Here is a 22,146-nt window from a genome sequence, read left to right as displayed (position 1 = left end):
CAACATGTGTGCTGTGGCCTATAAGCATTTGCACATCAGTATACATGCACACGCACACACGCGCACACACACACACACACACATACACACACACACACACACACACACACTAAACAAATAAACATAATGAAAAGTATTAAACATATTATCTACTATGCTGGTGTTACCTAATTCTATGACAGGATCTTGTTATGTGGGTCTGTATGAGGGTATACAAGTGTGGATTGAATAAGACAGTCCATACGAAAAGCTTAACATGACATGTTCGTATGCAAAACATAACTCATGAGACAGTGTTCTGAAAAGTATAAAATGGAAAAATAATTCCCTATCTCATTTCTCATGGCCAAATAAGCCTGACCTGGATTAAAGTATTAATACAAACAGTAACAAGTAAGAGCATTAGAATATGCAGGAGACATTTTATTTTAGTTGTGGGATGAAGAGATACTTTTTCAGCTTGATGATAAGGAAAACTAAAAGTACTGAAACCATGTTTAAAAATAACTATTTAAGGATAAATTTATCAAAATAAATCACTAAAAGGAAAAAACTGAAAAATATTTAAAAACTAAATAAAAGGAAGACGCGTATGAATTGGAAGATAATATTGTTCAGATGGTACTCATCCTTTTGTTACTTTATTTAGTTATTTACCTTTTTTTTTTTTGGCTTTTTAAGACAGGATTACTCTGTGTAGCTTTGTGCCTTTCCTGGAACTCACTCTGTAGCCCAGGCTGGCCTCAAACTCACAGAGATCCGCCTGCCTCTGCCTCCCAAGTGCTGGGATTAAAGGCATGTGCCACAACCACCCGGCAATTATTTACTTTTTTATTTATGGTGTGTGTATGTTTGTGTGTGTGTGTGTGTGTGTTCACATGTGTGCGGATGTCTGTGGAGAACAAAAAGGGATCAAAGTCCTTGGAACTGGAGTTACATATGGCTGTGAGTCATCTGATATGGGTGCTGGGAACCTAACTCCCTTCCTCCTGAAGAACAGGAAGTGATCCTAACCCTAAAACCATCTCTCCTACCTGGTATTATTATTCCTTCAAATTAGCAAAGGATTCCGTGTAATTTCTGAAAAGACTCCAAATGCCTTTTTACAGACATTAACAACCTAACTCTAAAGTGCATACGAAAATTTGAGGGAGACACGAAGGCTAAAATAATCTTGAAAAAGAACAAAAAATCAGAGGATTCACACTTCCTTGACTTTAAAACTTACTACAAATTACCATGACCAAGACAGTGCAGAGCTGGTGTGAGAACAGACACAGATGTAGATTAGGTGGGCACCACAACAGTGTAGAGCCAGTGTGAGAACAGACACAGACGTGGATTAGGTGGGCACCACAAGGGAAGCATAAGTGTTGGGAGTTTGGGGCAAGATGGGCACAAAGCAAAACCTCCTTCCCTGACCCCAAATAACAAAGATTAATGGAATACAGATTCCAGAAATGAATTTATGCTCATTTAATTTTGACAAGCATGCCAATACAGTTCAGTAAGAAAATAAATGCCTATATAAGAAATTAGGCTGGAACAACTGGATCTCTATTTATAAAATAATGAATTTGTACTTGTACAGCATATTAGAAGGTTAACTTGAAATGGTTCAGAGACCTAAATGTTACAGCAAAACCTGCTGAATTGTTAGGAGAAAATAGCAGTGAATCTTTGTAAACTTCAGTTACATCGTGTTTTTTGTACAGATGACACCAAAGGCGTATCTGAAAAAAAGAGAATGAGGATAAATCTGATTTCAATTATCATTCGCTTCAAAGACTACCAAGAAGAAAGTAAAAATGACAACCAAAAAAGTACAAGGAAAAATTTGAATTGTATATCTTTAAAAAGTCTACTGTTCAGAATGTAAAAAGAAAAATGAAAAGACAAACTGTATATTTCAATGGGCAAAGACTTGAAAATAGATTTCTCCAAAGATACACAGATGCTCAAATGCTCATAAAAAAATATTCAGTATCATTAGTCATTAGGAAAATGCAAATCGAAACCACAGTGAATACCATTGCTCATCCACTAGAATAGCTAGTTCTTTTAAAGACAGATAATGTGCTGGAAGAATGCAGAGAAATTAGAAACTTCACCAATGCTGGATGTCTTAGTCACTTTTTGATTGCTGTGAAGAGACACCATGATGAAAGCAACTAATAAAAGAAAAGGTTTACTAGGGCTTATGGTTCCAGAGGGTGAGCCCATGATCATTATGGGATGGAGCATGGCAGCAGGGACAGTGATAGAGCAGTAGCCGAAACCTTATATCCCAAGCATGAAGCAGAGGGGGTCAGGAGTGGGGGTAGATGTGATGAGATATTGTGTCCCCCAATATTTGTGTACCCTAATAAAGCTTATCTGAGGACCCAAGGAAAAAGCCAGCTACTACATTAAACATAGGAGTCAGGCAATGGTAGCACATGCCTTTAATCCTAGCATTGGGAAGGCAAAGATTCATCTGGATCTCTAGGAGTTCAAGGCCACACTGGGAACAGAGCCAGGCATGGTAGCACACGCCTTGAATTCCAACACTAGTTAACTATAAAGATCTGATGGTCTGTACACACAGACAAGAAGTGACAGAGCTGGGCAGAAAGAGGAAGTGATGTAGCTGGGCGGAAAGAGGAAGTGAGATGGCAGGGACAGAAAGGCATATAGGTGTGGGGTATACAGGAAATAGCTCTCTTTGGAAGCTGAGGAGTTGGTGAGGTGAGTTTGGCTGTGGCTTGTCCTATTCTCTGATCTCTTGGCTTTCACCCCAATATCTGGCTCTGGATTTTTATTAATAAGACCGTTTAGCAATTTGTCCTACAGGTAGAAAGAGGGTGAAGAGAGAGATAGAGTCAGAGAGTGTAGCTTGAGTTTTCCTGCCTGGCCCACAGTCAGGGCAAATCTCTCTCACCGGCCAGTCCCACAGCCGCTCAAACCCGACCAAGTAAACACAGAGACTTATATTGGTTACAAACTGTATGGCCGTGGCAGGCTTCTTGCTAACTGTTCTTACAGCTTAAATTAATCCATTTCTATAAATCTATACCTTGCCACATGGCTCGTGGCTTACCGACATCTTCTTATGCTGTTTGTCATCATGGCGGCTGGCAGTGTCTCCCTCTCAGCCTTCCACTTCCCAGAATTCTCCTTGTCCCGCCTATACTTCCTGCCTAGCCAATGGCCAATCAGTGATTTATTTACTGACCAATCAGCAACATACTTGACATACAGACCATCCCACAGCAAGAGAGACAGACAGACAAAGACAGAGAGAGTGCTAAGTGACAATTGTCTGAGCTTTTAAAAGCTCAAAGCTTACCCTCAGTGAAATGCTTCCTCTAAAACTCAACCTCCTAATTGTTCCCAAACAGTTCTACCAACTGGGTACTAAACATTCAAATATCTGATTGCAGGGGAACCATTCTCATTCCAACCACCACACTGGTAGAGTTTAAACTGGTTCTACCATTTTGGGAAATAGGCTGGCCATTCTCAATGTTAATTCTACACATTAAATATAGAGTTATCATGTGGCCCAGTCATTCCTCTCCAAGATGTATACCTAAAGAGAAGTAAAACATATACCCAAACAAAAATCTATACAAGATGCTTCCAGCAGCATTATTCACAATAGATACGACGTACAAACAACACACATGTCCATCAATTGCTAAATGCATAAACAACTTTGTTACATTTATACACTTGAATGTCATTTGACAGTCTAGAGGAATTATTTGCAACATAAATAACCGTGTAAGCATGATTAATGAAGTAAGACAGAGAGATGTGCTAGCTCACACACATAATCTCATCACTGGAGAAGAGGACAATGATAAATTCAAGGCTGGTTTGGGCTATAGAGTAAGACTCCAGCTCAAAAAAGCCAAGAGACAAAAATAACGGCAGACAAAAGATCAAATGTTTATGATTCCATCTATATGAAGTGTCTAAAAAACAAAAATTTATGAAGGTAGAGAATAGACCAATGATTCCCAGCAGCTTGGGAGGAGAAGAAACGGGGAATGGGTGTTGGGCAGTACTTTTCTTTTAGAGTGATGAAAGTCTTATGAAGTTAAATGGTGGCAATGGTTGTCCAACTCCATGTTTACACTAAAAATCCACTGAAATGGTATGCAAATTATATCTCAATAAAGCTACAATAAAAATATTGAAGTTTATAAATGGAGAACCATGATTTCATAAAAGCAAAACCCAACATTTGAAAAGTAAGGCATAGTTTTACAAATGGAGGAACAAACTGTGCAATTAGGTACTAATGTCTTTAATATATATAAAAACTGACAAGACAATGGGCAAAACATGAGTATAAAATTCATAACTGAAGATAAGTCAATAATAAACACATAATAAAAGTGAAAAGTAAAGTGCCCTTTTTTGCTTATTAAATAGGCTAAGATTAAAAAAAATAGTATACTGTAAACTGGGATGGAGAAACAAAGCCCTCTTACACAATACCATTGGGAATTACACTAGTGGAGTTGCCTTTGTTTGCAAGCCTATTTAACAGTATGTGGAATGATCCTTGAGTTTTACATGCTGACTTTGTAATTCTAGTTCTTTGAGTTTATACTGAGACAGGAGGGCACATTAACAAAGGTAAAAGCGTAAGATGGTCTCTCAAAGTACTTTTTAATTTTATGTATATGAGTGTTTTCCTGCATGTATGTCTGTGCACTCTGTGTGTGTGTGTGTGTGTGTGTGTGTGTGTGTGTGTGTGTGTGTGTGTGTATGTGTGTTTTGCATTCAGAGGCCAGCTCATGGCACGGGGTCCTCTGGAACTGTAGTTTCAGATGGTTGTGAGCTGCCTTGTGTGTGCTGGAAATGGAACCTGTATCCTCTGGAAGAGCAAGCGGCCAGTTCTTTTAACTGTTAAGCTATCTCTTGGGTCCCTCAAGAAACATTTGTGATTGAAAAGTATGAGAGGGAACACACATATTAAATAATTGGCAGCTGGTGAAATGAGTCTTTTTACTCATAAACTGGAATTCTTAGCCTCCTTAGTTAGGACAAAGATATACCCATTACTGTGAGTAATAGAGAGATAAGCTGAAATACAGAGATACGTTCTCGTATTAGAAAAAAAGGGTGGATATTGAATTATGATCAGAAGTTGATATCTATTTTATATGCTTTTATTAAAATTAAATGCATATTTTAAACGTATCAATACAAATGATGTAATATAGTCTTATAACTTCTATCATATGTGTGCTCTGATAATTATATCCCTGCTTGTATTTTGTCACATCTGTATTTGTATGTATGTGAAGGGCATTCTTAAAAGATCTACATAAAAAAACATTAACAGTAGTTATGAAATGCTAAGGCAGAGGTTGAGTTTTTCCCTATATCCTTATTTCATTTACTGTTTTTATACAAATATAGATAAACTGTATCTTTTTGTTCAGAAGTGTAAAATGGTAAGCCGGAAAAACAGTCAGACTGGATAAAGTTCTGGTTTTGCCCAGTGACTTTGGACAAGTCCCTTAAATACCCCAAGGCTCAGTTTCTCTGACACCTATCCTGAAGCTGGATTAGGACACAAGTATGTCCGCAGCACAATTCCTGTGCTCACCAAGCTCCAAGTAGATATCATTTTCTCCTTTTGCTCTGTTTTGTAACTTTCTGAGGCATGGTCTCACTATGTGGTTCAGAGTGACCTCAAAATGATAAACCTCCGCATCAGCCTTCAAAATTCTGGGGTCTCAGTTGTGTGCCACAACCTAGCCTGGCATTCCTCTTTCTTGATCACTGTTATAAATATTAGTAGAATTAGGGTGGATTCTTTATTAACTACATATGCAGACGTTTAAATATGCAAACATATGTGGGTCATGCCAGATGAGAGGGGATTCCATAGGACCAAAGACCTAGAGGCCAGAAGAAATTGTTCCCAAGCCACCACATTCTCTTGTCACTGAAAGACTTCATGACAAATGATCATTGTGTGTCTCAATAAAAGTAGTAAAACATAATCTTCTGCCAGGCAGTGGTGGCACACGCCTTTAATCCCAGCACTTGGGAGGCAGAGGCAGGTGGATCGCTGTGAGTTCAAGACCTGCCTGGGCTATAGAATGAGTTCCAGGAAAAGCTACACAGAGAAAATATGTCAAGAAAAAAAAGATAAAAACAAAAACAAAAAACCATAATCTTCTTGTACCCTATAACTGTACTACCAGGACACAGACATGAATAACAATAGAAAAACGTTATTGTCAAGTGTAAACTGTTCCAGAAACATGCAGAGAATCTCAGTTGTGTGCATTTACCATGGAAATACCGGAAACAATGATAAAATGATATGCTATTACATACACTATATATGCCATGGATTATATTATAAGATCAATGTTATATAAAATATGTACTATAATAAAACAGGATGATTACTATAAAATATATATCTGGCTTCCAAGTAAAAGCCTGACTTAAAACATATTTCTAATACAAGATGATGCCATATTATAAATTATTATCTTATGTGTTACATGGTGACACATTTTACTTTGTTATCATATTAACTATATCTATATTATATATGATCTGGCAGGTCTACAAAATCTATAGGGACTTGGCTTTCATGGAGTTAGGAAACAGACTACATCTCAGGAAGTGACCGGCAATGCTTCTGAAATATTCAGCCAGTGTTTCCAGAGCCTTCCGCAGTTTCCCTCCAAGGGTGCCAGAAATTACAGGTGTGCACTGCCTCTGATTTCCTCCATAAGGAACTACGTTGGCTTCATCTCTCTAATATGGGAGCATATCAGAAAGACAGACGCCAGAGATTTGTTAACGAGCCTTGGATAAAAGGGCAAGCTACAGTCGTGGGTAGGGCAGACCCACTTGTTGGAAGTCCTGCTCCATTATTCATGTCACCCAGTGAGGTCCATAGCTTTCGGGTGAAAGTTTCTGGAGTTTTCCTCCACTAAACTGTCCGTTGTACACAGAAGTGCATTAACTCTTTTCAGTTTAGAGAAAAACTGAGTGGTACCTGTTGGGTCAGCATTGGTTACCACACTGGAAAAGTGAAGCTGGAGTTTTACAGATACCAAATCCATAATTAAAACACTGTAACCTCTGCTTTGATGGAGTTCAATGTAGACCAATGAGATGCTAATCCAAACTGTAGAAAATATCCCAAGACCTCAAAGGGTGTTTTCAGCAACCCTTTGGGATCCTTTATGTGGTAGTTCGAATGTAATTGTCCCCTACAATCTCATAGGGAGTGGTACTATTGTTAGAGTGGGTATGGCCTTGTTGGAGAAAGTATGTCACTGTGGAGGCAGGCTTAGAGGCATCCTATGCTCAGGATACTGCCCAGTGTCTCAGTCAACCACCAGCTCCCTGCAAGTCAAGATGTAGCCAGCACAGCATCTGCATGCCACCATTCTCCCTGATGATGATGGACTGAACTTTTGAAACTGTAAGCAAGCCACCTCAATTAAATGTTTGCCTTATAAGAGCTGTTGTTGTCATGGTGTTTCTGCACAGCAGTAGAAACCAAAACTAAGACATCTTATCTTTGAGGTAGGTAGTAGGCTGTGGGTAAAGTCTAAGTCACTTCCATTAGAAAGGGTATCTTGGTAGAAATTGACACACTCAGGAATCCGAGCAGGGGGATTATCAGTTCAAGGTCAATCTAGGCTACAGGATGAATTCCAGGCCAGTTTCAGCTATATTGAGAGACACAAACAGATTCAGGGAGTGAATTAAAATGCTGGCTAGAATCCCAGGGTGGATCAGGAACCTTGTAACATTTTTTAAGTTCCATAGTTGTTTCCAGTGGTTGAGATTGAATCCAGAACCTCAGACACAAAGATAAGTGCTCCAGTACTGAACTGTAAATACAGTCTTCTTTTTAATTTTTATTTTGAGATAGAATCTTGCCAAAATGCCCAGAGATGCTTCAAAGTTCCTCTGTAATACGGACAGGCCTTAAACTTGTTATCTTTCTGCCTCAGCCTCCTAGATAGCTGGGATTACAGGCCTGCCTATCCAATCCTGGCAATCCTTACATTTAAAAACTAATGGAAAGCCGATTTGAAAACACTGCCTGGAGAAGAAATAAAAATGAGTGTTCATTTTGGCAGCACACACACTAAAAAAATGGCAATAAACTCATTCTGGACCAACAAACCTACAACCATCAAAGAGCGTTTCAGCCCCAAATCAAAACCTTTGGGCTCAGTTTCCGCAATCTTGTCACAGTGCTGAAACAATCATATTAAAATGGGAAGCATTTAAATAATCCATCAGATACTTTCGTCTTCACACCATTAGTTTGACATGTTTTCAGTCCCCTGTGCCACCTAATTGAGCAGTGGTTTGAGTTATAAAGTTACCCACTTCCATCTCAATACCAAATGACAAATTAAATCAAGGGACAGAAGTAAGCTGGCATTTCAGACTCTATAATGATATTTTGAAGGTTAACATTATTCATGACTACACTAATTAAGCTAATTGCCTTTGCAGAAATGTCGATTTGAATGCACTATAGACAGTGACACTGTATCCTCACACAGCTAATACAGTAGATGGACTTTAATCAGAAGTCCCATGACCCTTTCAAATTCAACCTTCAAGTTCAGGCATTCTCTCTGGGCAGAGGCATTCACAACATTAGAGGGTCAACCTTGCCCTCCAAGTGGTTTCTAACTGACAGCATAGACTACCGAAAATAGTCCCAGGAAAGGAGCTGAAGACCCAGCTAGCTGGTCCCCCAAGGTGCCCTTATTTCTCAGCAGAATGGGAATCACCTCAGCCTCACTCAAAGGAACTCTGCAGTCTGCGTTTCCACGAGCTACACAAGGAGATTCAGCCTTGAGAATGCTGTCAAGATGGCCTTAAATTTTGTTTCTAATTGTGTTGGCCAAACAGGTAAAGCTCATACTGTCTCATGCCTTGGTTTGATGGTCTACTTGTTAAAATAATGAGATTTCTATGTTCCTTTACCCTGAAAAGAGTAGTGAGATAACATCAGTGAATACACACTTCAAAACAAAGTCCAGAAGAGGTTGGAGACATGGATCAGTTAAGAATACTAGCTGCTCTTCTGGGACCGAAATTCAAGTTCCAGCACCCACATGGCAGCTTACAGCCATCTGTAATTCCAGTCGCAAGGGATCCGATGTCCTCTTTTGGCTTCCACGGGCCACTGTCTTGGTGAGCAGATACACTTGCACACACATAAAATAATAATAATAATAATAATAATAATAATAATAATAATAATAATTCTGAGACCTCAAGAGAGCAGCAGAGCCTAGGTTTAGCATCAGAAAATCTGGGTCTGAAAACAAATCGGTCTACCGCTTACTGAACGTGATCTCAATTTTCATACCTGCAGAACATAGATAATATGTATAATAATATATTAAAGGAGATACCATATGCAGAGTACTTGTCTTATATTCCCACACTGGTGATACTCAAAAGCAGATGTTACAAAGGAAAGCAAGAGCTATCAATTCACTGCATTTGTGCTAAGAGAGAGTAAGAGACGCAACGGGGCTGGAGAGATGGCTTAGTGGTTAAGAGCACTGACTGCTCTTCCAGAGGTCCTGAGTTCAATTCCCAGCAACCACACGGTGGCTCACAACCACCCATAATGAAATCTGGTGCCGTCTTCTGGCCTGCAAGGACACATGTAGGCAGAACACTGTATACACAATAAATAACCTAAAAAAAAAAAATAAATGTTAAGAGAGAGAGAGAGAGAGAGGGAGAGAGAGAATGATGTTGTAACAGCCACTAATACTATGAGGATACTTGTTACTGCAGTGTGACCTTGTTTTTCCTGACAGATAAAGGTATCCGTCGATGGTATAGATTTTGTTTATGAATCAGGGAATGACTGAGTACAGCTTTCCTGTGAACTTTGGTCACAATGAATGCCACACTCTCAGCAATTAGCCATCTGCAAGAATACCAAGCGCAGAGAGAGCCTCCAGCTATAAATACCACTTGCAGAGGTAAACAGGAAGAGCTCCTGGCAGGAACACACCTCTTGCCAGATGTTAACGTTCACGTTTACCCAGATGTCCTGTTGTTTGTGTTTTCCAACCATAATTCGTTACTAGGGATCATGGGGATGAGATCTCAAAAGGCCCTAAAAGAAAGTCTTCCTCAGCCTATTTCAAAGCAATGTTGTCTAGAGCAGTGTGCAGTCTGCTGACTGTGTTCAGGAGCCTGCTGCTTCCCTGGGACCCCAGTCTCTCTGGAGAGCAGTCTGTTCATCTCAGATCCATCAGTGCTGCCGTTTTATATAAGAGGCAGGTCCCGCTCGCCCACGCTTGCTTCTCACACCAGTGATTTCCCACAGCTCCTCCCCTGCAGCTTGGGAAGTTTGCTTGAGTCTTGTCATATCTGACACAGATGAGGAGTTCTCATGGAAATGTGATGCTGTAATATGTGCCAGGAGAGATAAGTAATGAGAAACACACACACACACACACACACACACACACACACACACACACACAAGCAAAAGTGTGGTTAAAAAAAAAACAAAGCTCATTAAGTATGGTGGGCCAGCACCAATTACACAGGCAGAGTAGAAGGCAGAAAGAACACAGAATGGAGAGCAAAAGAAAGGGAGATTTTAACCTCAGCACCATTAATGTTACCTGGCTTCTGACCTTTGGGTTTGGCCTAGACTTTGCAGAGCTGGTTTTCCTAGGTTTCCCGATTTCAGATGACAGAGTGCATGGTTTTCCTAATAACATGAGCCAATTCCTCACGGCAAACCTCTTGACTGACTAAGGCATACCCGGCTTACGGTATTGTTATTCTGGCTTTATCCATCAGGGGAACCAGTAACTAATGAGGTATAAAAAAACACAAAATGTTCCACCCAGTGCTTTAAATGATAATGCCCCTTTTAAACTTCTATAATGATCAATTCTTCTGCTCAGCTACCAACCATATACAAGAAGCTGGGTGCCAGAAAATTCTGTGTGATTAACAGCTGTTGCAATCAAAGGCCAGTGTGCCCGTTAAGAACATTCATTTTGAAAAAACCAAAAAGAAAAAAAAGAAGAATATTCATGAGAACAAGGCCCGCTGAATCAACTAAGCAAGGTGCATACGAGCTCGCAAGACGGTGTCAGCATGCATAGAACCTACACAGGCCTGCACCAGGTCCTCTGCATATATATCATCGCTCTCAGCTTAGTGTTTTATGGGACTTTCTGAGTGTGAGAATGAGTGGGTCTCTGACTCTTGTGCCTGCTCCTAGGACTCCTTTCCTTCTGTTGCGTTGACTTGTCCAACTTCGATAGGAAAGTTTTTGCTTCATCTCATTGTGTTTTATTTTGTCATGTTTGGCTGTCATCGCTTAGAAGCCTGTTCTTTTCTAACGAGAGACAGAAAGGGGGTGGATCCAGAGGGGAGGGGAGGTGGGGAAGAGCTGGGAGGAGGGAAGGGAGGGGAAACTGTAATCAGGGTGTATCGTATAAGAAAAGAGTCTGTTTTCAGTAAAAGGAAATATATATATATATATATATATATATATATATATATATATATATATATATATATATAAAGAGTACTTCTGCATAACAGTACCCCAGCCTTGCTGAAGCTGTGGCTTGAGACAGCAGTGTTCAACAGAATTGGGGAAAAAACAAGGGTCCCTCATCCATAAGCTAATGCGAGTATGTCCATTTTCTTATACCGTGTTCCAGGAATATTTCCTTAGATATTCCCTTCAAAAATGATTTGTACAGCTAAAACTAACTTAGGTTTCAATTGCTTAGTGAGACACGATTTCACTACATGGCCCATTTTTGTCCTCAAACTTACTACCCTTTTGCCTTAGCCTACTGAACTCTGGGATTGTGGTGGTTGGGACTGTAGGGTCAGACATCTTACCCTCCAGCGGAAGCTCTTCCTAGCTCCTCAATATTTCCTAACTCAAAAAATAAGATGTACCCTGACCCCTAACATAGTATTGAAGGGTTTTCAGAATCTTCCATAAAATACTTCCCTGGCTGAACTTCCCTACCCACACCCCTACCCCCAGGTCACAGCAACCTGGTACCTGCAGCCAGAACATGCTTTGCCCTCCATGACTTCATCCATGCAGCTGTCATACAGCTTTCTTCCTAATTGTTGGTGGCCAAAATGATACCCATGCATGTGGCTCCCTAGCACTGCTGTGACAAGAGAGAGAGTGTGCGAATGTCACTCAATAAATTCCAGGACTTTGCTGGGAACTTTGGCATTCATTCCTTGGCTTTAAAGTACACCTACAAACCCTGCCCTCCTGTTCACAAAAAGTGCTTCCTGTCAGTGTCCCTAAAGTTTCCCTTTTTATAGGGCACCACTTACATTAAATTAGGAGCCCACCATACCCCAGTTTAACTTTATCTTAACCTATTACATCATCAAGTATCTCACTCCCAATGATGTTCACATCCTAAGACACAGAGGTTAGGACTTTATTGTGAGTTGGAGAGTTGGGGGACATAATTGATCCCATAATACTACACTTCAATCCTCACATTTGAGATCACTGCTTCATTCAAAATCATCCCCACATGACATAAGTTCCCCACTGTGTATTTGCATTGAATGTCATGTCTTGAATACCACATGACTTATGAAACATGTTTCCTATACCACATGGTTTGTTTTTGTTCCTGAAAGTAGAACTGTTTTTGTTTGTTCTTTGATTTTTCTTTCTTTCTGAACTTTGTGCTTTCTCCATGAGCATGCTCTTACACACGGATGGTGTCTCATCAGTGTTTGTGGGATAGGATTTCCATCCCTTCCTTTAGTTTCTTTACATGCCATCACTTTGTTATCATTTTCCTGACAAGAAAGTACAACTAGCAACACCCAAAGCATGCCTGTACCTGGTGCCGTGCATCCCCATGGAGCTGAGCACGATGCACACTTTGCTTGAATTAACACCTTCCTGGCTCTTTGGAAGCATAAACACACAGACATCAGTCACAAAGACATTCATGTTAGGAAGCCAGGTTGGTGTCATATAGAAAGTTACACATACATAAATGCTGTATCAGCACAGTGGTACTAGATTCACTGTAAGAATTTGAAATGGTCATTATTTAAAGTGCTAAACCTGTTACTTATGACAAGAGGCTCTTCAGTTCCCCAGAACCCTGTTATTATAGTTAGAGTTTCTATTGCTGTGATAAAATGTCATGACCCAAGAGCAAGGGAGGAAAGAGTTTATTTGGCTTATATTTCTATATCACAGCCCATCATCATCATCATCATCATCATCATCATCATCATCTTCATCAAAGGCAGCTGGGGCAGGAACTCAAGGAATGACCTGGGAACAGGAACTACAGCAGAAAACATGGAGTAGTGCTTAATGCTACTTACAGGCTTGTTCCTCATGGCTCAGCCTTCTTTCATAAAGCGTTCAAGACCACTAGACCAGGGGTAGCATGGCCCCACAGTAAATTAGGTCCTCTCACATCAATCACAAATTAAGAAAATGCCCCCACAGGCTTGCCCGTGGGCCAATCTGGTTGATGTGTTTTCTTAATTGAGAAACAACACTAACTTTTAAAACTAGCCAGCACACAACTGCTGTGTAGCAGAATTGGGGCTACATTAAGATGTCAGAATCAACTGGTAAGTTTAGCTTTAGTAATATGTAATATAGAAGATTCCAGACATGACTGATTTAATAATTTTTTTTTGTTTTGTTTTTTGTTTTTCGAGACAGGGTTTCTCTGTGTAGCTTTGCACCTTTCCTGGAACTCATTCTGTAGTCCGGGCTGGCCTCGAACTCACAGAGATCCACCTGCCTCTGCCTCCCGAGTGCTGGGATTAAAGGCATGCGCCACCAATGCCTGGCTTAATAAAATTTTAATATTCCTGAAAAACTCAGTGTTTAATTATAATATATGCATAAGTATTGATGCAGGTGTGCTCATAAATATATTATAACAAATGTTAAAATACCTTGAGAGCAGCATTTAGATATCTGTGCCTAAGACTTGTATTCAAAGTCAGCAGTTAAAGCCAGGAAAGAGTGAGTTATTTTGTGATGTACTGCTGTGGTGGTTTGAATAGGAATGGCCCCCAGATGCTCATGTATTTAAATGCTTGGTCATTAGCGAGTGGCGCTACTTGACAGAATTAGGAGGTGTGGCCTACTGGGAGTAGATATGGCCTTGTTGGAGGAAGTATGTCACTGGGGGTGGGCTTTGGGGTTTCAAATGCTCAAGCCAGGCCCAGTGTCTCTCTCTGCCTGCTGCCTGAGTGCGGATCCTGATGTAGAACTAATTCTAAGGCTACTTCTCCAGCACCATGTCTGCCTGTATGCCGCCATGCTTCCTGCCATGATGACAATTAATTAAATGTCTGAACTATAAGCAAGGTCCAATTAAATGCTTTCCGTTATAAGAGTTGCCATGGTTATAGTGTCTCTTCATAGCAATAGAACATTGACTAAGATAATTGCCTTTTTCTATTATTTCTTGCAAATCAATCGGTGTTTATCTTACCTAATGTTTCTTCTGTTTCACTCTGTCTCCCCTGAATCCATTCCTCTAAAGATTTCCAAGAGCCAACGTGGAGAGTTTGGTACCTTCTTCCTACCACTGAGGCTGTCCCTGGGAAAACTCTCTTACTCCACGGTAAAATTGTCGCAGGGGATGCAAAAGGATGCTGATGCTCCAATTCGCGGTGTTGTACTGACTTGGTTGTGGAAAAGGTCCATGTGCAAGCATTGCTTTGACATTTCTGAAGGTCTCTAACAGTCAGCTGGTTTGAAAGCCGCTGAACCAATTTTCAGCTTTCTCAAAACCATTTTCTGAAGGCGGATTCCACAGATCTCCTGAATCAGAACTACCAGAGAGGATTCCAAAAAAAAAAAAAAACAAAAAAAAACAGGCCTCCAGCTTTACCCCAAACCAAGTCAGACTGTGAACTTGAGAACCTTCTAAAACAATAGTTGGCAGATTTATTTTTCTGAGTATTGCTTTTGATCATTCAAGAGCAAGACCCATGAAGAGGTAATGTGTCATCGCATGCCTCTGTTCACTTACTCAACAGCTAACTGCAGCTCCTTTCTCCTTTCCTACCATCTGCCCTGGTAGGAAACAAAAATCTCTGTATACAGTGGTGGTTTCTTCCCATTAATGATGGCTAACTAACATAATTTGTCCGGTAATTCACAGGGGGCAAGCAAAAAGCAGAACCACAAGGCTTTAGCTTCTTTGTAGAAAGGACTTCCACGAGCCCCTGGCTCCTGCCTTTTTCTCTCCTGGCTTTGATCCTGTATGCTGCCATCTCGTGACCATGAGGGGCAAGCATGATAACAAAAGGCCAGCTCACTAAAGCTGATGCGGAGCGATGGGAAGAGCCCAGATCTCTGAAGCCATTAAGAATCTCACAGAGGCTTTTAGTATTCCCAGCCGATAAAATGTCTCCCTTCCCATAACGCATTCCTCGGAGGAACCACACTACAAAGCTAACACATCAACACTTGGGCCCTCATCTTCTGTCTGGAATATTTGATTCTACTTTCTCCACTCCTATATCATCCTAAACGTCCTAAAACGAAGGATCTTACCAGGTCATCCTGACACACTGTCAAGGTCCCTTGAGTCCTTGCTACTCCACAGTGCTCTGTTCTTTCTCCAGAGAACATGCACCCTCTCTGTCTTCTCCAAGACAGGGAGGGAAGCAGGGAACAGGCAATGAGGAAACTATGAGCCCCTTCAAACAATTCTTAAGCCTTCACACAAGGAAACGCAATAACTAAAACCATAGCCCCGGACGTTCTAAGAAAGACAGGAAAGAGGAGTCATGGAGCTCAGTCTCCATCCATCACCACAGCTCTGGGCTTCTATTCTTAACCCAGTCTGTCCTTCTGAGTAGATCCTAGAGCTTACAGGTTGCAAATACCATACTCTGCTCCAGAAATACAAATTCAATAGATGTGGGCAGGGCTCAAATGCGTGTTTTAAAAGCTTTAGAGATGTCTGGTAAGCACCCACAGTTCATAACCCTAGATCAGAAAAAAAAATTAGAAACAACTCTCTATAATCCAGTCAAGCAAATAGCTAAGTCATTCCCCATTCCTCTCTCCAGTGAGTTTTTAGTTTTCCTAATTAATTTTAAGAGAATTTGCAACTAAATAAAACCTGTGAGTTCCTTCCTTAGTTTTCCTAGGATATTTCCATTTAACAGAAGTGGTTTCTACCTCGTGCCAATGCTTCCTTGGCATAAGGCAAGAATGGCCTCGTGGTCCCGCGTTTCTGTATGAAGTCACACTATTTTATCCACATATGGCTTCTGGCTGCAAAGTGATTTTTTACAAAGAACAGTTCTCCTAAAGGAACTGAAATATTTTAGACACATTCTTACGTTTTCTGAACAATGTAACAAGCAAAGACACTGTGGTTGTGCATAAAAATCCTGTGTCTATCATTGACACAATTTTTCTTCACAATCTTACATTCCCTTTAAATGGAGAGAAATAAAATTCTTAGTCTGTTTCTTATTCTGGATTTTTATTGTTATGTTAAATCCCACTGCCTTTTGGAACTATTCTTAGTCTGTAAGTACAAACTGAAATTATTACATGAGGTAACAGCATTGTGTCAAAAGGAAAGAATGTATTTGCTTAAAATCTCAGAGGACTCAGTTGATTGTAACTATAAGTCCACGGACCTAACATTTTGTCACTAACTATCTGAGATATATCATGGCTTGTTAACATTTTCCAACATTTTTTTTCTCAGGCTCCCAGATGATAACATCGGGGTCATGACTGTCATAACTCCCCACCAGTACTTTAAGACCCTAGGTACTTTTTAGAATGTAACATGTTTCAAAAAAATATTACTAACCGAAAAGCACAATTCCTGAAGCTGAAAGATGCTCATGTGATCTAGTTATTGGCTCATACATTTAAGTGAAATGGTTTGCCATAGAAACTGATCTTTCATTGACTGTGCCAGCCCAAATAAGATTGGGGTCTTGTAATTACCAAGAGAAGGCACAATTGATCACATTGATGCTATTCCACAAGCCCTTTTCATTTATTTCTTGTGAGTCATGTGAACGACAGAGAGATTTCACACCCACTTGTTCATTAAGGACCAGGTGATGCATTTAACTTTCATTTATGACTCAGTTTAAAGAACACTGTGATCTGACCTCTGGGATTTAGAACAAACTAGGTTCTCACCAGGATTAAGATCACTAAGGAGAAGCGGAAAGATTGCTTAGAGTCATCACAAGGGGGGAAACCATTCATTTTACAAAGGCAAGGACATAGTCACAGCAAGACACAGGAATTCACTGCCAAGGTCATAACACAGCATATACCTGGACCAGAAGAGACATTCTCTTTGATGGAGAATCTACTGGGAGCAATTCTGAGAGAGAGAGAGAGAGAGAGAGAGAGAGAGAGAGAGAGAGAGAGAGAGAGAGAGAATACTTTTTCGCTGCCTTCACTATGTCCCCACTGTCTGATGACCTTCTGTACCCACATCATCATTTAAGACACAGTTAAATACAAGTTTCTGTGGGAGCAATCCTTGAGACAGGCTTGGGGTTGGGTAGAGATCCATTTCCTGCGTTGGTAGGATATGTCTCTCACCTCTATGAACGTCTTCCTTGTTTTGTAGTCTTATCTTTTTTTTCTAGCATGTTCTCAGCATGGCCTTTCTACTGACACATCATTGTTTATTAAAATGCTGTCAAAAGCAGCTATGTGAGCAGAATATGCTCAATATCAACTGTGTAACTTCATCATCCCCTGCTACGCCTCTGAATGTCAGTCCAGGATTGTAAGTGCTCACTAAACAAAGCCGTCAGTCCTCTGTAGGAGAAACTATGGGAGTTTGCCTTCAAACTGATTTTGTGTTGACTTTTGGAGAAACTAAAATGGATACTGTCTTGAACCTAAAGCTCTATCTTTTCTCTGGGCTTATTTCTTAAAATTGCAATTCATTCTAGCTAAGGAGGGTGCTGTGGCATAATGCTTTTGTACACTGGTTTAATAAAACGCTGCTTGGCCTGTAGCCAGGCAGGAAGTATAGGTGGGATAAGCAGACAAGGAGAATTCTGGGAAGAGGAAGGCTACATGCGGAGATGCCCGGCTGCTGTCCAGGGAGCAGCATGTAATGGCACACAGGTAAAGCCACAGAATACATGGCGACATATAGATTAACAGAAATGGGCTGAGTTTAAGTGTAAGAGCTACTCAGTAGTAAGCCTGAGCTAATGGCCAAGCAGTTTTAATTAATATAAGCCTGTGTGTTTACTTGGAAGACTTGAGTGGGAAAGATTTGTCCTGACCACTGGCTGACTGGCCGGGACACAGAAAAACTTTCAGCTACAGGAGGGTACACTGTTCATCACAAACCAGTGCAATCACTGTTGGAGAATATATCTTGTAGCAGGAATCTTAAAAGTTCTTATTAATAAAATCAAACCGGGGGCCAGTTATTGGGATGAATGCTGGAAGATCAGAGAAGCAGAACAAGCCACAGCTACCTCATCGTGCCAATTCCTCAGCTGGTCCTGTTTCCTCAGACTGGAAGCCTCTGAGTCCTTATCCAACTGGATCTCAGCTGCACTGCTGCTCCAAAGCCTAAAAACTTAACCAGCCAAATGCTTCTAGTTTCTGGTCCTCACGACTTATATATCTTTCTGCTTTCTGCCATCACTCCCTGGGATTAAAGGCTCGATTTCTGGGATTAAAGGTGTGAGTCACCATGCTTGGCTGTATCCTTGAACACATGGATTTCTGCCTCTGGAATGCTAGGATTAAAGGTGTATGCTACAACTGCCTATCCTCTATGTTTAATATTGTGGCTGTCCTGTTCTCTGACCCCAGATCAGTTTATTAGCATGCACAATATTTTGGGGGAACACAATACCACCACAATATCTCAATTAAAGTTGGCTTCTTTTTCTTTCTTAAACCTATCTGTGTAGAGTCTCAGCTGTGCGTATGTCTGGGAGATCAGAAGTCAACTTCAAATGCCTTTTGTTTTTGAGCTATGCTTGGGGTTTTTTTAGCTTACATTTGGGCTACATTGGCTGGCCACTGAGCAAGCAGGATCCACCTGTCTCTACATCCTCTCCACCAACACCAACCTGCCACCATTGAGGTGACAAGTGTGTACTGCCTCACCAACTTTCATGTAGGGGCTACAGATCTGAACTCAGATCCTCAAGCTTATGCAGCAGGCTTTCCTCAGTGACCCTTCTCCTCAGCACCTAGAGCTGGCTTCTTTTAAGGTCCCAAGTTGCATAAAATTCTTTCCTAGTTTTTATTTTTTCCTGGCCTTTCAACCTGATTTCTCTAAGGTTTTTTTTTTCCTCAAACAGATGAAGTTGAGTTGAGATGGGGTAATAAAGTTTGCCCAAATATATCAAGATAATGGCTTTTATACATTCTGATCACAAGAGTGGGTCCAAGTTGGCTACTTCTGAGACATCTGCTCTTTGTTTTCATTTCAGTGGTCATGTTCCCTGAGGAATGATTCTATCAGCCTGCCTCAACACCTAATCTGGCTGGCAGAGGGACATCAGGATGGGAGAAAAGAGAAAAGTCACTCTTGAACTGCAAACTGAATCTAGGAAGTGGGTGAGCTAACTGGCAGGTAGCTAAGGGAAAGGGAACCTTGAAAGGGAGGAGATAGTTGACTCCGTTTTACCAGTTTCCCACATAGAGGATCTTCCAATTGGTTCCAAGAAACAAAGTTAATTTGCATCATTCTGGAGACAGAAAGACCTTGAAGGAGAATATGCTTGAAAGAATGGAAAGTGGGAAGAAAAAGACTTGAACCCTGTGGGTGGTATTCAGTGACCTCTCACAAAAGCAACCCATATTGGAAAAACAATGAAAATGTCACGAGGTGTGTGCCTGCCTCCTTACAAAAGAACACAGGGCACTTCAAGTTTATCTGGAGCCCTTTTGCGTGGATCCGAGTGAACAAAGAAGAATTATGAGTCAGGAGCTGAAGGAAATGAGTCACCGGATGATGGTGTGCGTGTCTGTTTGAGCTTTGGCATCACATCCAGCCAGCCTGACGTATAATCTGTTAGAAACTGAGAAGCAAAGTTAGTGAAGACATGTTCAAGTTAAGATGGTTGTTTTCCAACATGAAATGTATTTCTGAAGCCTATGACTTCCAACCCAGTCTGACAGTGAAGTTCACTTCAGAAGTCTGGATGGTCTTCTGGTTTTGTTGTTGTTGTTGTTGTTTTTTTTTTTTTCTGAGAAGCATCTGTATTAAGTATGGCACTTGTGAAGATGATAGAAAACACCTACACCCAAAGAGATAATCTATGTTTTCTCTCTAAGGGGCATATAAATCAATACATGTTTAAAAGAAGCCAAATTAACCATTTAAAAACAGCCATCACCGTAACTATGTAACAGGCAACATCATAAAATGTGCCACCGCAAGGTCTAGAAAACATTTACAAATTTCACTCAATAAAATACAAAATTGTCATTTAGAGGGAAGATGGCCTTCATTTCTCTTACATTCAGTTCTTTCATATTCATTTAAACACTGTTGTGATAAATAAACATCTCTTTTAAGACAAAGGGAGTCCATTTTCCTTGTTTATTTTCTGCTTCTATGATAGAACAGAAAGCCTGAGATGGGGCAATGTATTAAAGGAGTTTTTTTCTTACGGTGTTGGCATCTGGGAAGGCCAAGACTGAGAGACCACATCTGGTATCCAATTTCTTGTTGACAGGTATACTCTGCATGGTCTCTAAGGAGAGAGTAGGCCATCACCTCAGATAAGGTGGGCACATGTGAGGAATAGAGTCAAACTCAGTCTTATCACAGAGCCGCTCTTGAAATGATGGAATAACTTACCTGTCCATGAATCCATGAATGGATGAACCCATCCATGAAGGCTCTGTCCTTGTGCCCTTATCCTTTTAATAAATCACAATGAGGTTTTAATTTCAACACGAGTTGTGGTGGGGACATTCATACAATATCAACCATGGAGACAATTAGGAAACTCTCTTGTGCTCCTATCAAACTTGCTTTCTCATTCTACTATTTTATCATCTTGTCTTTCATGGCTCTTTTCATCTGTCTCCATGGCAACCAAGTGAAGCAAGCATGCCCAATTTCTGAGTCCTCGTTGTATCCTTTTAAAATTAGGCCTAGTAGCAGATGTCTGCAGTTCCAGCTCTTAGGGAGATGTCAAATTTGGGGTTGAGTTGATCTCAAGCCTAGCTACACAAATAGATCCCATCACACACACAAAAGTTTAATTAGTTTATGATAACAAAACTCATCGTTATCAAGCTACACTTACTAGCTGCTCACATAGTCTCAGAAACGTGCTTAGTTGTCTGTTTCTTGTTTCCATCAAAACTCACTGGAGTCTCTCTTGCTCCTCCCAGTTTAACTTCATTTACCTTCCGCATTCGTCCAGCTGAATGCATGAGACCACAGCTGCATTGACCAAGTGTGAGGCGAACACTGGTACCTGAAGCCAGCAACAAAGAGTCAAGCTGATAAGGAAGTGCCGGAGGATTTAATCTGCCCAATCATCTGTTGGGGTTGTCCAGAATGGACCACAACCAGCATCCCTGAGGAAATACACAGTTTCATGATGAGGAAGGAACCCCCAGAAATAGCCAGTAACTAAAGCTTGTTCAGCAGCTCTAGCATACAGCTTTCATTTGTGCCAGCCACTACTCGAAATCCTTTGTATAGATTCACTCCTTTGGACTTCATGGCAAGTACATGAGAAGGTATTTTTGTCGTTATATTAGAGAGAAGGAGACGAAAACATGGCGACAGTTGACTGTCAATGTCACACACCTAAGAAGTGTTAGCTTGTCGGAGTCTGCTTTTAACAGTGTGCTGAAGTGCCCTGTTTAGATTATAAAGGAGACTTCTTATTGGTAAAGGTGTTTCTAGAAACAGGGTCAGCAAACCTTACAGGCAAAAGCAACCATGTTTCTCTCCAGTGTCTGTAGTCTGCAGTTACTTTCAGTGTTGGTTGTAATTTAAAACGAACACTAAGGACTTCAACCTGAGCCAGAAGAAATGGATGCCTCAACTGTAGAGCAGATGTATTGTAGAGCCATAAGCTGTATTACTGAAACACATGGGCGACGTT

The 22,146-nt window shown here is 40.7% G+C and overlaps 1 pseudogene; it reads right to left on the bottom strand.

Moving 5' to 3' along the window:
- LOC131923659 (elongation factor 1-alpha 1-like) overlaps positions 1 to 21,758 on the bottom strand; it is a 38,420-nt pseudogene extending 16,662 nt beyond the window's left edge.
- Positions 21,759 to 22,146: the final 388 nt, after the last annotated feature.

This window comes from Peromyscus eremicus, chromosome 13 (assembly GCF_949786415.1).
Source record: "Peromyscus eremicus chromosome 13, PerEre_H2_v1, whole genome shotgun sequence".
Lineage (NCBI taxonomy): Eukaryota > Metazoa > Chordata > Mammalia > Rodentia > Cricetidae > Peromyscus > Peromyscus eremicus.
Note: the sequence above shows the minus strand (reverse complement) of the source record. Positions and strands in the feature narration are given on the sequence as shown.